The sequence below is a fragment of the Tupaia chinensis genome, unplaced genomic scaffold (assembly GCF_000334495.1).
Source record: "Tupaia chinensis unplaced genomic scaffold, TupChi_1.0 Scaffold000555_1, whole genome shotgun sequence".
Classification (NCBI taxonomy): domain Eukaryota; kingdom Metazoa; phylum Chordata; class Mammalia; order Scandentia; family Tupaiidae; genus Tupaia; species Tupaia belangeri.
In genome coordinates this window covers 2,485,939-2,497,251 of record NW_006160067.1, presented here as the reverse complement: position 1 = coordinate 2,497,251, position 11,313 = coordinate 2,485,939, and positions in this window count along the sequence as shown.

Genomic DNA, 11,313 nt, shown 5'->3' with positions numbered 1-11,313 from the left:
GCGTAACTTCCATGGGTGAGAAATGAGAAACAGCAGAAGGGCAGGAAGGCTACTGGCTGGTGAGACAGTCTCTAACCGTGGAAGGTCTCATCTGCTGTGTGGAAGAGGCGCTGCCCGATGCGGACCTGCACTTACACGACCCGCCCCTCTTCCACTGCCTCATTCCAGATCCTCAAGCTTGGGATCTGGACCTATTTCTTTGCCCCAAATTTCCCTCTTTCTTTTCTTACTCTCTGCAACCTCCGTACTATACCTCTAAGATTCCAAAGCTGGGAAGAAAGAAAGGTAGAATTTATCTGAGTCCAAATTTCCTCTTTTTTTTTAACTCAGGAGATAGTTATACCCAAGAAAAGAGAAGTCATTAGACCAAGTCGCTATGACTGTATTTTAGTCACAATAGCACTAGGTACATTCTACAATGACTTTCAGATTATTTTTCTACTCCTCTCATGCCTTGTTGTAAGGGCACAAAATATGTATGTGACCATGTGACCTATCATATATAAGAAACTTTTAATTATAATCTCTTGTTAGAGGTTTTTGTCTTGGGGCATGTGCACTCACCAGAGAGAGGCACAGAGACAGTGAGAGGGAAAGTGAGAAATCACCTCCCCACCCCAGGGTGGAGTAGCCACACTGCAATCCCTTCTCCTCCCAGGATCTTAGACATGCATGCACATATGCCCTGTGTGATTTTCAAGCCACTGAGTCAGGACTCAAACTGCAGTTGGTTATGTGGGAGTCCAGCAGCGTAACTGCTAAGCCAGCTGCTGGCTCCTAATTATGATAATTTAATTTTTAAAATAGAATTTGAGGATTTCAGTCCCAGCCTTTTACCTCCGCCACTCACAAGTCTAGTATAGGAGTCATTAGATGGAAAAGGTACCATTTTGATCTTTATTACTGCTATTTAGAAAGATTTAATCTAGAAAGAAGATGTCATTTTACCAGGGATAATATCTCCGTATTCACTTGAGCCCAACAGATGTGTTTGAAGACATACTTCAAAATCAGGCCATGAGCATTCAAGTCACATATCATATATGAATAGTCAACTTCCTGGAAAAACTGAGGACTTGAGAAGAGGTGATTTTCTCTAAGGGTCTAACTTCTGTTAGTGGAAAATGCATTATCTTACAAATAGGAGCTTGTTCCTGCTTTTTGTTAATAAGGGAGCCAATGTTAGAGTGAAGGCCTTAGAGATGAAAAAAAAAAAAGAAAAAAAGAAAAAGAAAAATTAGTGGAACAGTTCTTTGGCAGGGCTGCCTGAGGATTTGGCTCTTGGACAGTGAAAATAGGCCCCAACTATATAAATCATACAGGTTGGGACAGCCTGGGTCTCAGCCTTCCTTGATGGAGTCATGGGGGAAGGAACGTCTAGACATCAGACATCAAGTGATGGCTTTCATAGCTCCCTATTTAACACCATGGAGAGCAATGCCTGCAGTAAGTGCTAAGGTTGAGCTGTGTCACATCAGTCACCGGGGCAGCCACAGAAGGCAGACATTCTGATCACTTAGAAATGACTGATTGTCCCAGAAAGCATCACTCTTTGGAAAAATCCTACTTGCTGTTTGAGACACTTACAGTCTTATCCCAGGAAAACAGAGCCCCCTTTTAGCATTTCTACTGACCAAATGTGCAGTTTAGGGACATTCAGTAATGCAGTAAATGAAAATATAGGCTCCTGTCAGTTCAAAGTGGGTAGCTCTAATGAAGAATAGCACTAAATATTGTGAGTGGCTAAAAAAACATTCAAAGAGCATTTAAACTTCTGAAACAATAAGCCAAAGAAGTTAAATGTTGTAGGAATGGCTATAAAGCCATGCTCTTTGGTTCTAAAAGTCAATTGCCAAGCCAGAGCTTGAGAAATTTGTGGATGAACAAGAGCTCTTTCTGTCTAAACGATAGAACCTAGTAACATAGTGAAACAACTGGGTGCATATTATTTTTATTCCCGAAGAACAGACACTAGGACACTGAGCAACTGCCTGAGGTTACACAGATAGTGAACAACAGAGTTGGGATTCGACCCAGGAAAACCAATTCCTTAGCCCGACTTTAATAGGAAGGAAACAATTTTGGTAAAAAATGTGAAAAATGAGTTTACAAGGAACAGCAGAAAGAATGGAAACCTTTTATTTTTATTAAAATAAGGAGAGTATAATGATCTTCAGACCTCTGAAGTAATATCACATGGAACAGAAAGTTGTTTTGAGATATTAACTAGGATCACTGAATAAACACAATTAACCCTCACATTCTGAATAAAGGTGATTTTTATGGCAATTTGATTTATCAGTAAGAATTATGAACCATAATACAAACAGAAATATTTTCAACTAGAGATTACTGCTAGTGGCTCAGAGTATTGTAGCAGAGGAGATTCTGGTATTGAATGTTAAAATTGAAGTTCATGGGGGGAGGGGGGAATCATTCCATTAAATATATAATTTGGGGGGGCTGGCTCCATGGCATTGTTGTTAAGGCAGCCTGACTCAGCATGGCCAACACTGCCTTTCGAGTCCCTGGTAGCTTGAAAAATACACCAAGCTCATGTGCATGTGTGTCCAAAATCTCTAAAGAAGGGAGTAGTGGAGAAAAAGGGATTGCATTGTGACCATTTCCCATGTATGTGTTGAGGGGAGGACTTTTTCCTCTTCCTCTTCCTCTTCCTCTGTCTCTCTTTCTCTTGTGAGTGCACATTCCCTCTAACACAATATACGTGTGCGTGTGTGAGTGTGTATGTATATATATTAAATGATATTTTATTCCTGAGCTTTTTAGTTGAAAGAAAATCTTCAGTTACTATCTAAATATTTCTCCTATATGCTTATTATTTTCAAATGTGTAGATATTTTAATATTGGGATGAGTATCCGTACAAAAAAAAAAACTAGAAGAAAACAAACTCTACAGTCATTTGAAAGATAAAACATGTTGATGAGGATGTGGACAAGGGACACCTGGACACATCCAAGGGGGCTCTAAGTTAGACCAGCCATTAAGGAAAACAGTATGGAGATGCCTCAAAAAAGTAACACTAAAACTGCCTTACCATCCAGAACCTCCCTACCGGGTATGGAACTGAAGGGCACGAAATCCATATGTCAGACATATCTGTGCTCCATGTTTGCTGCAGCATGATTTCTAATAGCCAGGATGTGGAATCAACCTACATGTGTATCAACAGATGAACGGGTAATGAAAATGTGAGATGCACATATGTACACTGGAATACTTTTCAGCCATAAAAAGGAAGGAGATCCTGCCATTTGGAACAACATGGAAGAATCCAGAGGACTTCCTGTTAAGCAAAGTAAGCCACGCAAAGAAAGACAGACATTTGATCTTCCTTACATGGAAATGTTGAAAGTGAACTCACAGAAGCCGACCTTAGTGTGGGAGTTCTCAGGGGTTGGAAAGAAGGGAGCTGTGTTGAAAGAGAGAAAATACCACTTACATAGAAGAAATAAATTCAAGAGCTCTATTGTACAACATGGTGACTCTGACCAATAATAATGTATTGTATTTTAAAAATTTCTAACAGAATATTTTAAGTGCTCACACCACACACAAAAAAGAAAAGTATGTGAAGAATCATATATGTTAATTAGCTCAATTTAGCCATTCCTCAATGTATATGTATGTATATATATATATATATATATATATATATATCTCAAAACTAAATGATATATAGGAAATACATTTTAAAGTTTATTTTTCCCATGAATGAGAGAGATAGACAGAAAAAGAGAGACAGCATCCCCAGTGGCCTTAGGGCTGTGCTCCACCTCCAACTCCAGCCAGCTTCTGACCACAGGTACACATGCTTAGTATCCTCGGGGGGTGGGGGTGTCTCTAGACACTAACCCAGAACCTTCCCATGGGAGTCAGCCTAGGAAAGACCATTGTCCAGCCCCCAGACATATAAAACTTTTTACTGGTAGATTAAAAATATATTTTAAATAAATAAACAATAAAAACAATACAATCAGTAAATAAATACCCTTGCCCTAAGAGCAAGAATTTGAAGAGCCAAAGCTTAAGGAAATGAGAGAGCAGTATGAGAGAGAGAAGCTGATCACAGCATTAATTAGGAGCATGCATGCAGGACACCAAAGAATGAATCTTGAATGGGTTTTCAAACCGTGGGGTCTGAAGAAGACATTAATCAGCAATAGAAAGAAGAGCCAGTCACAGAGTAAGCAAGAAGCCATGGTGCTAGAATAAAGAAAGAGCAAAACCAGGCCCTACTGAGAAAAGAAATGCTTTTCTAAGTGGAACTAGTAGTCTATGCTCACATCAACTACATGAAAATTAGAGCATTTAAAGACAACATGTCAGGGACCAGCAGATGGTGTAATGGTTACATCACTGGACTCCCACATGGTCGCCTGCAGACACAACAGCTTAAAACTCATGCCACATGGGTGTGCATGTATGCCCAAAATCTGGAAAGGAGAATGGAGGAGAAGGGATTACAGTGTGGCCATCCCCCCTAGGGGGTGATTTCTTGCTTTCTGTCTCTCTGTCTCTCTGGTGAGCACCTGCACTCTATAGCAAAAATCTCTCTTAAAAAAAAAAAAAAAAACAATGGGTCAGATAGTAATCTTGTGGTTGACTTTTTTTGTCTAAAAGAAGAGCATGATCTGGGACCAGCAGTTAGTGTAATGGCTATGTCGCTGGACTCCCATAGATTCGACCAGGGTACAAGTCTTAGACCCCGTGGCTTAAATTCACACAGCGTGCGTGTGCGTGAATGTGCAAGATCCTGAGAGGAGAATGGAGGAGAAGAGATTGTGGTCTGGTCATCCCCCCTGGGGGGTGATTTCTCGCTTTCTGTCTCTATGTCTCTGTCTGTCTGGCGAGCGCATGCGCCCTATAGCAAAAATCTCTCTCTCAAAAAAAAAAATATATATATATACATAGATAAAAGAAGAGTGTGATCTGCAGGAATTTCTATATTGATGCACCAACTGTTTTTATTTATTTTGCAACCAACTTGAGCTGTCACAAGAGATATAAATCAACTTCCTATACTCCGTTTTTGTAACATACAAGTACATAAACTAGTATATATGGAATCAAGGAAATGCCGCAACTTTCTGTCAATGTTTAATGAATTAAGTCAAATCAGTAAGATTGGTTAAAAGATGTGTTGCTGCTAAGAATCTTCCTCCTTTATGCCCAGTGTAGTTCAAGAATATCTAGGGTTTATTTCCAGGCATTAAAAAGGAAATAAGCCCAGAGTCCTCAGTCTTTGTGGTGACTCCTATGAATGATTCCTTATAACTGCAGTACTTGTAAAAAAGCAGTAGCAAATGAATTCAGTGAGTCCATTACTTGAGGACAGGAAAAGCTGCCAAGATTCCTTAAGCTTAGTGTCCAAGTGTGAGAAGGCCCTGCTGTCATCCACAGGAAGTCCAGAAAAAAATTAAATAAGATGGCAGTAGTTTTTAAAATCATTATAATTGCTTCCTACCTACATTTCCTTCCTCTTTTCCTCATGCCCTACCTAATTTCAAAATGAATGTATAATACCATAAGAAAAAAAAATAGACGTAGAAAATAAATTTTTCTTAAACCAGAGGAAAAAATACAAATGGTTCATCATAATGGTCTGGATACAAAGAAGTATTCGATACAAGTGAAGGGATTAAGAGGGTGATGGTGAGCACACGTGAAATGAGCACAAATGGCTTCTGTCTCAAGGAGCCCACAGTCTACCCATGGAAATACCGATAACAATTACCATAACCGTAACTCCCTGAGTTTGCAATCTCTTGAAACTGATGAGTTGCTCTGACGTCCACAGTCTTTGCTTTCACTTACTCTGCAAATTATGAGAACACATCCCTTCCAGGCGAGTGAACCTCCAAGGTGGGCCTTGCCCTCTCCACCTTTCACAAACAGAATGCCTCATCTGAACACAATGATGTCAGTGACTCTTTCCTCAGTGCTCCCAAGGATGCTACATCCACAGAACCACTCCAGGTGCTCAGGGAAGAAGTTAGTTCATTGTGGACAGTGGAGCCAGGGCTCAGTTCTCCCGTGAGCACCAGTTAAGAAAACACTGGACTCGAGTGTCGACTGGATTTCACCTCGGCTTCATCCGTCATTGGCACACTTGAATACTGTGACCCAGAAAGTCCCCTTAGTAGTGTGCTGACTCGACTTCTTTATCCAGAAGTTAAAATTATGACTTGTCTACAGTGAGTGTCAAAAACAAGATAGAGTGGTACAAATACTCAGGAAGTGGAAGAATTTGTTTAGTCCAAACACCAGGAAGCACTTCAGGAAGAAGATGACAGTCGTGTTGTAGCTGTGGCCCTGTGATACGACTGTCATGGTGGAATGGGAAAGGACTGCCCTGGCAAGAGGCAGAGACGTGGATGTACCTCCGCTGTGCCGAAGCGCAAAGTCTGTGAGGAAAGGTAAGATGGAGCATGTGGTGTTCAAGCTCCAAGGCACTGAAACCTTTGAGGGCCATCGGACATCACCAGAAATGAGCATTGGGCCAAAAACTTTGGCACTGTACCCTTTTGTCTCTCTCAGCTCTCTCACTCCCTCTGTCCCTTTCTGGTCAGATTAAAATAAATCAATAAAGTTAAATAAAATAATTCTTTAAAAAAAAAAAAAAGAAAAGGAAAGAAAGAAAACTCTGGTACCGCTGTGGCTACCAGAAGAAATGACAATCACTTGAGTGCCCAGGATCTCTTTAAGGTCATGGAGGGCGTCGCATACCTGTGGCACACTGATAAAAAAAAATAAAAAAAGTAAAAAAAAAAAATTTTTTAAAAAAAAAAAAAAGAAAAGGAAAGAAAGAAAACTCTGGTACCGCTGTGGCTACCAGAAGAAATGACAATCACTTGAGTGCCCAGGATCTCTTTAAGGTCATGGAGGGCGTCGCATACCTGTGGCACACTGGTTAAGGTTATGCCAAGCCATAGGAAAGCTGCTTAGATGGTAGGAAGGTTAATGTAGACTTGAAGGAAGCCGTGTGAGTGGGAAAGTAGTGAAGTGCACTATTGTACTTAAAAGTGATATTTGTAAGGCAGACAGATGGGCTCACATCCCACCGGACTAGTTACTTCTATGAAACACCATGATACTTTCAGCCTGTTTCCTTGTCGATAAAATTGCTCTAAAAAGATCTGACTGGTAGCTGTTTTAAGATTTAAATCACCAAATCATGTAAAAGCCAACATATACTTCAAGTTCGGAGTAAATGTTGATGATGAGGATTGAGGATGAGGACAAGGAAAGAGATGGAAGTGGCAGGCATGGGGCTAGCAGTGTGACCTGCCAGATCACTGAACGCAGGGGAGAGAAAAAGATTGAAGGCAGTCAAAGATAACTTACATTCATGTTGGGTAAATTCTCTTTATAAGCCAAATGATGTACAGTGACCGAATGTTTAAAATAAAAAGAAGAAGAAGAAAAGATCATTTACAATGTTCAAAGATTTGTAGCTGGAAGAATGTTGGTGCCATTAATAGCAGCACCAGGGCTACCAGCCAACAGTAAGTTTAGACTTGAAAGGGAAAAGAAATCAACTGTGGAGGCTTTAAGAGGACATGATGTCACTTCTGTAACGCAGCCGTCCCCAACATCTTTGGCACCAGGGTCCGGTTTCATTGAAGACGATTTTTCCATGGGTGGGAGGTGGGAGGTTGGTTTCAAGATGATTCAAGGGGACCAGCAGTTAGCGTAATGGCTATGTTGCTGGACTCCCATGTAGCCGACCGTAGTTCGAGTGTCGGATCCGGTGGCTTAAACTCCCGGCAGGCATGTGTGCATGCATGCCCAAGATCCAGAGAGGAGAATGGAGGAGAAGGGATTGCGGCATGGCCATCCCCCCTGGGGGGGTGATTTCTCACTTTCTATCTCTGTCTCTGTCTCTCTGGCGAGTGCACACACCCTATAGCAAAAACCTCTCAAAAAAAAAAAAGATGATTCAAGCACATTACATTTATTTTATATGTTTATTTCTTCATTTTATTTCTATTATTTCTTTATTTCTGTTACTATTACATTGTAATGTATAGTGAAATAATTATACAAGTCACTACAGTGCAGAATCAGTGGGAGTCCTGAGTGTTTTTTTTCCTGCAACTAGACAGCTCCAAATGGGGGCACTAAGAGAATCTAGGGCTCTTGGGGATCTGACAGGAGGCAGAGCTCAGGAGGTAATGTGAGTGCTGGCCAGTGGCTGTCAGTGCAGATCAAGCCTCTCTCATCTGCTCTCACCTCCTGCTGTGCGACCACCAGTCCGTGGCCTGGGGGTTGAGGACCCTGCTCTAACACAACAATTTAGTGTAGTTCAGTCAATCCAACAGAACTCAGAGCTTGAGTAAAAAGGCAGCACTCCAGTCTTCTGTCTGGAGGCTCTCTGGCTCTCTTTTATTCAGAACTGGGCCCACAGACCTGCAGCATTTGCATTCCCAAGGAGTCCCCTAGGAGCTGGTTAGAAATGCTGAATCTCTGGCTTCTTTGAGGACTGACTGAATCAGAGTCAGCCTTTTAACAAGATTCCAAGGTGGTTAGTTTGCAAAATAAGTTTCTGGAAGCTCTGCTTTAGCTAACAGTGGGGACTGGAAGAGGAAATGTCAGGTCATTAGATGACTGAAACTCAATGGATTACTATTTAGACTATAATCTGATTTTTAAGATTTGACTGTGTTTGTTGACTACATGAATCCGTTGAAGAATCAAGACCTAGCCTCGCTATGCCTCAGTGTGTTCCATTTTAACTTTATGGGCTCTTTAAATCCAGAGAAGAGATACCAGCAGGACATGGGACATTGTTTACAGTAAAGTCATTCCAGAACTGAAATATCCTTATGCTTGAATGCCATAAGATAATAAAAAGTGATGGCATTTTCCCTCATAAAGAGAAAATGGCTTGGCTTTTATAATTGTGTTCAGGTTGTGAAACAAAAACTCTTCTATCCAATTACTCAAGCCATATGTTACACTTCATTTAGCAAACTTGCCATCGTAAACTCGGGCCATTTTCTTTTGTATGCTTCAGGTATAATATATCCTAGAGCTTTATATAAAGTAAATTATTTTTGACAGCGGTAATTTAGAAGATGCTTTCATGAAAATGCCACACTCAGACATCTGGAATGGCTCAAAATCATAGTGGAAGTATTTATTTTTATTGTCACAGTAGATCGTCTCTATTACATACTTTGCAATGCATTCGAATTTGATTCGTAAAAATTACTTCTGAGACAGTTTAATGTCCTTCCCTCTGCATAAAGAGGAGAAAAAAGATTTAAATGTGGATACCAGAAGTCAGAATTAGATTTTGGGAGACATGTTAGATTAACCAGTATTTAATCACTTCAAATGTTCAAATAGGCAGAACTCATTACCCATATTTCATATACGTAACTGAATACCTGGTAATTCATTCAACAGATATTTGTTGAACACTTGCTATGTGTGAGGCTGCTAGAGCACATGGACTGGGCACCAAAGATACAATGATGAGCAGGAAAATACATGGTAAGTTCCCTAAGGGAGTTTATAGAAATCACACAGACCATGTACAGTCACAACCGAGACTCTATGTTAAGGGTCATCAGGAAGAGCTTCTGGAATCAGAACAGTGGGCTTTCAAATCGAAGAAGATGAGTTGAATCTTGATGCTAGAGGAAAAAAAGATTTTTTTTACAAATATTTGCTATCAGGTGTGTATACTTGCTGAGAGACAGAGAAACAGAGAGACAGAAAATGAAAAATCACCCCGCAGGGGGATGGCCATGCCACAATCCCTTCTCTTCCATTCTCCTCTTGGGAGTTGGGTTATGCATGCACACATATCCAGCATGAGTTTCAAGATGCCAGGTCTGAGGCTTAAACCATGGTCAACCATGTAGGAGTCCAGTGCCTCGACCACTATGCTATCTGGTGGCCTGGTAAAAAGCCATCTGAGGAAGATGATATGACAGAATGCTTGATAATAATAAGATGAAGATAATGTGATAGCTAATGTTATATAATGATCGGAAGTTTGTAAAGTCCCTTTATATGCATTATTCTCCTTCATTTCTTACGTCTCTGTAAAGCTAAGTGACATCAGATATATTTTTTAGACAAGTGAATTGATTAAAGTACTTGACTGAGACCTAGTGAACTGGTAAGTAATGACATAAAAATATTAAAAGAAAAGCATTCCTGAACATTTACAACACATAGAGCATTAGGAGAAAGCCACAAACAGAAAGTGCAAAGACTAGGACTATGTAGCCATACAAATAGAGGATTTTAAAGATCTGAACAAAGATAGTACATACCATGTTGAACAGGAGAGGACAACATACATGGTATGTGTGTGCACACAGGTAACTGCATAGCTACTTTCTTCAGGTCACAGGAGCTCACCGGAGCATGACCTTTGTATCAGCATCACAGTAATGCAATGTCTTTCATATTTGTATTTTATTTCAAACCCCTTCACAATTATCTCATTTTGGAGTTACGTCTATCCTGTGGCAGATCATTTGACATTTTATAAATGAGAAACCTGGGGCTGGCTCATGGTCCAGTGGATAAGGGAGGCAGATTCCACATGACCTACTGCAAGGTTTGAGTCCCAGCCAAGGTGGCTTGAAAAACGTAGGGCACTTGGACATGCATGCCCAAAGTTCCAACAGCATGTGGAAATGGAGAAGGAATTGTGGCATGGCCTTGCCTCCCACCCTCCCCCCACCCCCTGGTCACCCTGTCTTTCTCTGGTGAGTGTACATACCCTCTAGCAAATTTAAAAAAAAAAAAAAAAAGAAAGAAGTCTGATTTCCACAGGCACTGTATGAATCTACCAAATAATTACCAGGCTGGAACATGAAAGAGATATTGCCCCAAATATGGCTCTGGAGCCACATGGCTCCTGCGAACTAGGTATTTCAGGGCACAGGAGAAATGAAGACTTTCTACTGATAATTCAGCCTCTAGCAAACGAGCTAGCGGTAGGGAGCCCCCCCCCCAGCCTTCTATCTCTGTTTCTGTGTCTCTGTTTCTGTCTCTCCCTGCTTCTGTCTTTCCTTTTTTGTGTAATTTTTCCTTTTTATGTTTTTTTAAAGGCAAAGTTTTTCTCTTGCTCTCAGCTCCACCTTTTATCTTGTTAATTATCACTCTGGTCCTCCCACCCAGGCAGAAGAGGCCAGACCTTCAGAAGAAGGTTCCACATGGCTCCTGCAAACTAGGTATTTCATGCAGCACTTGTGTGCCGGGCAGTTTTCTATTTTGTGACTTAAAAAAAAAAAAAAAAAAAAAAAGTAATTACAATTTTTTTACT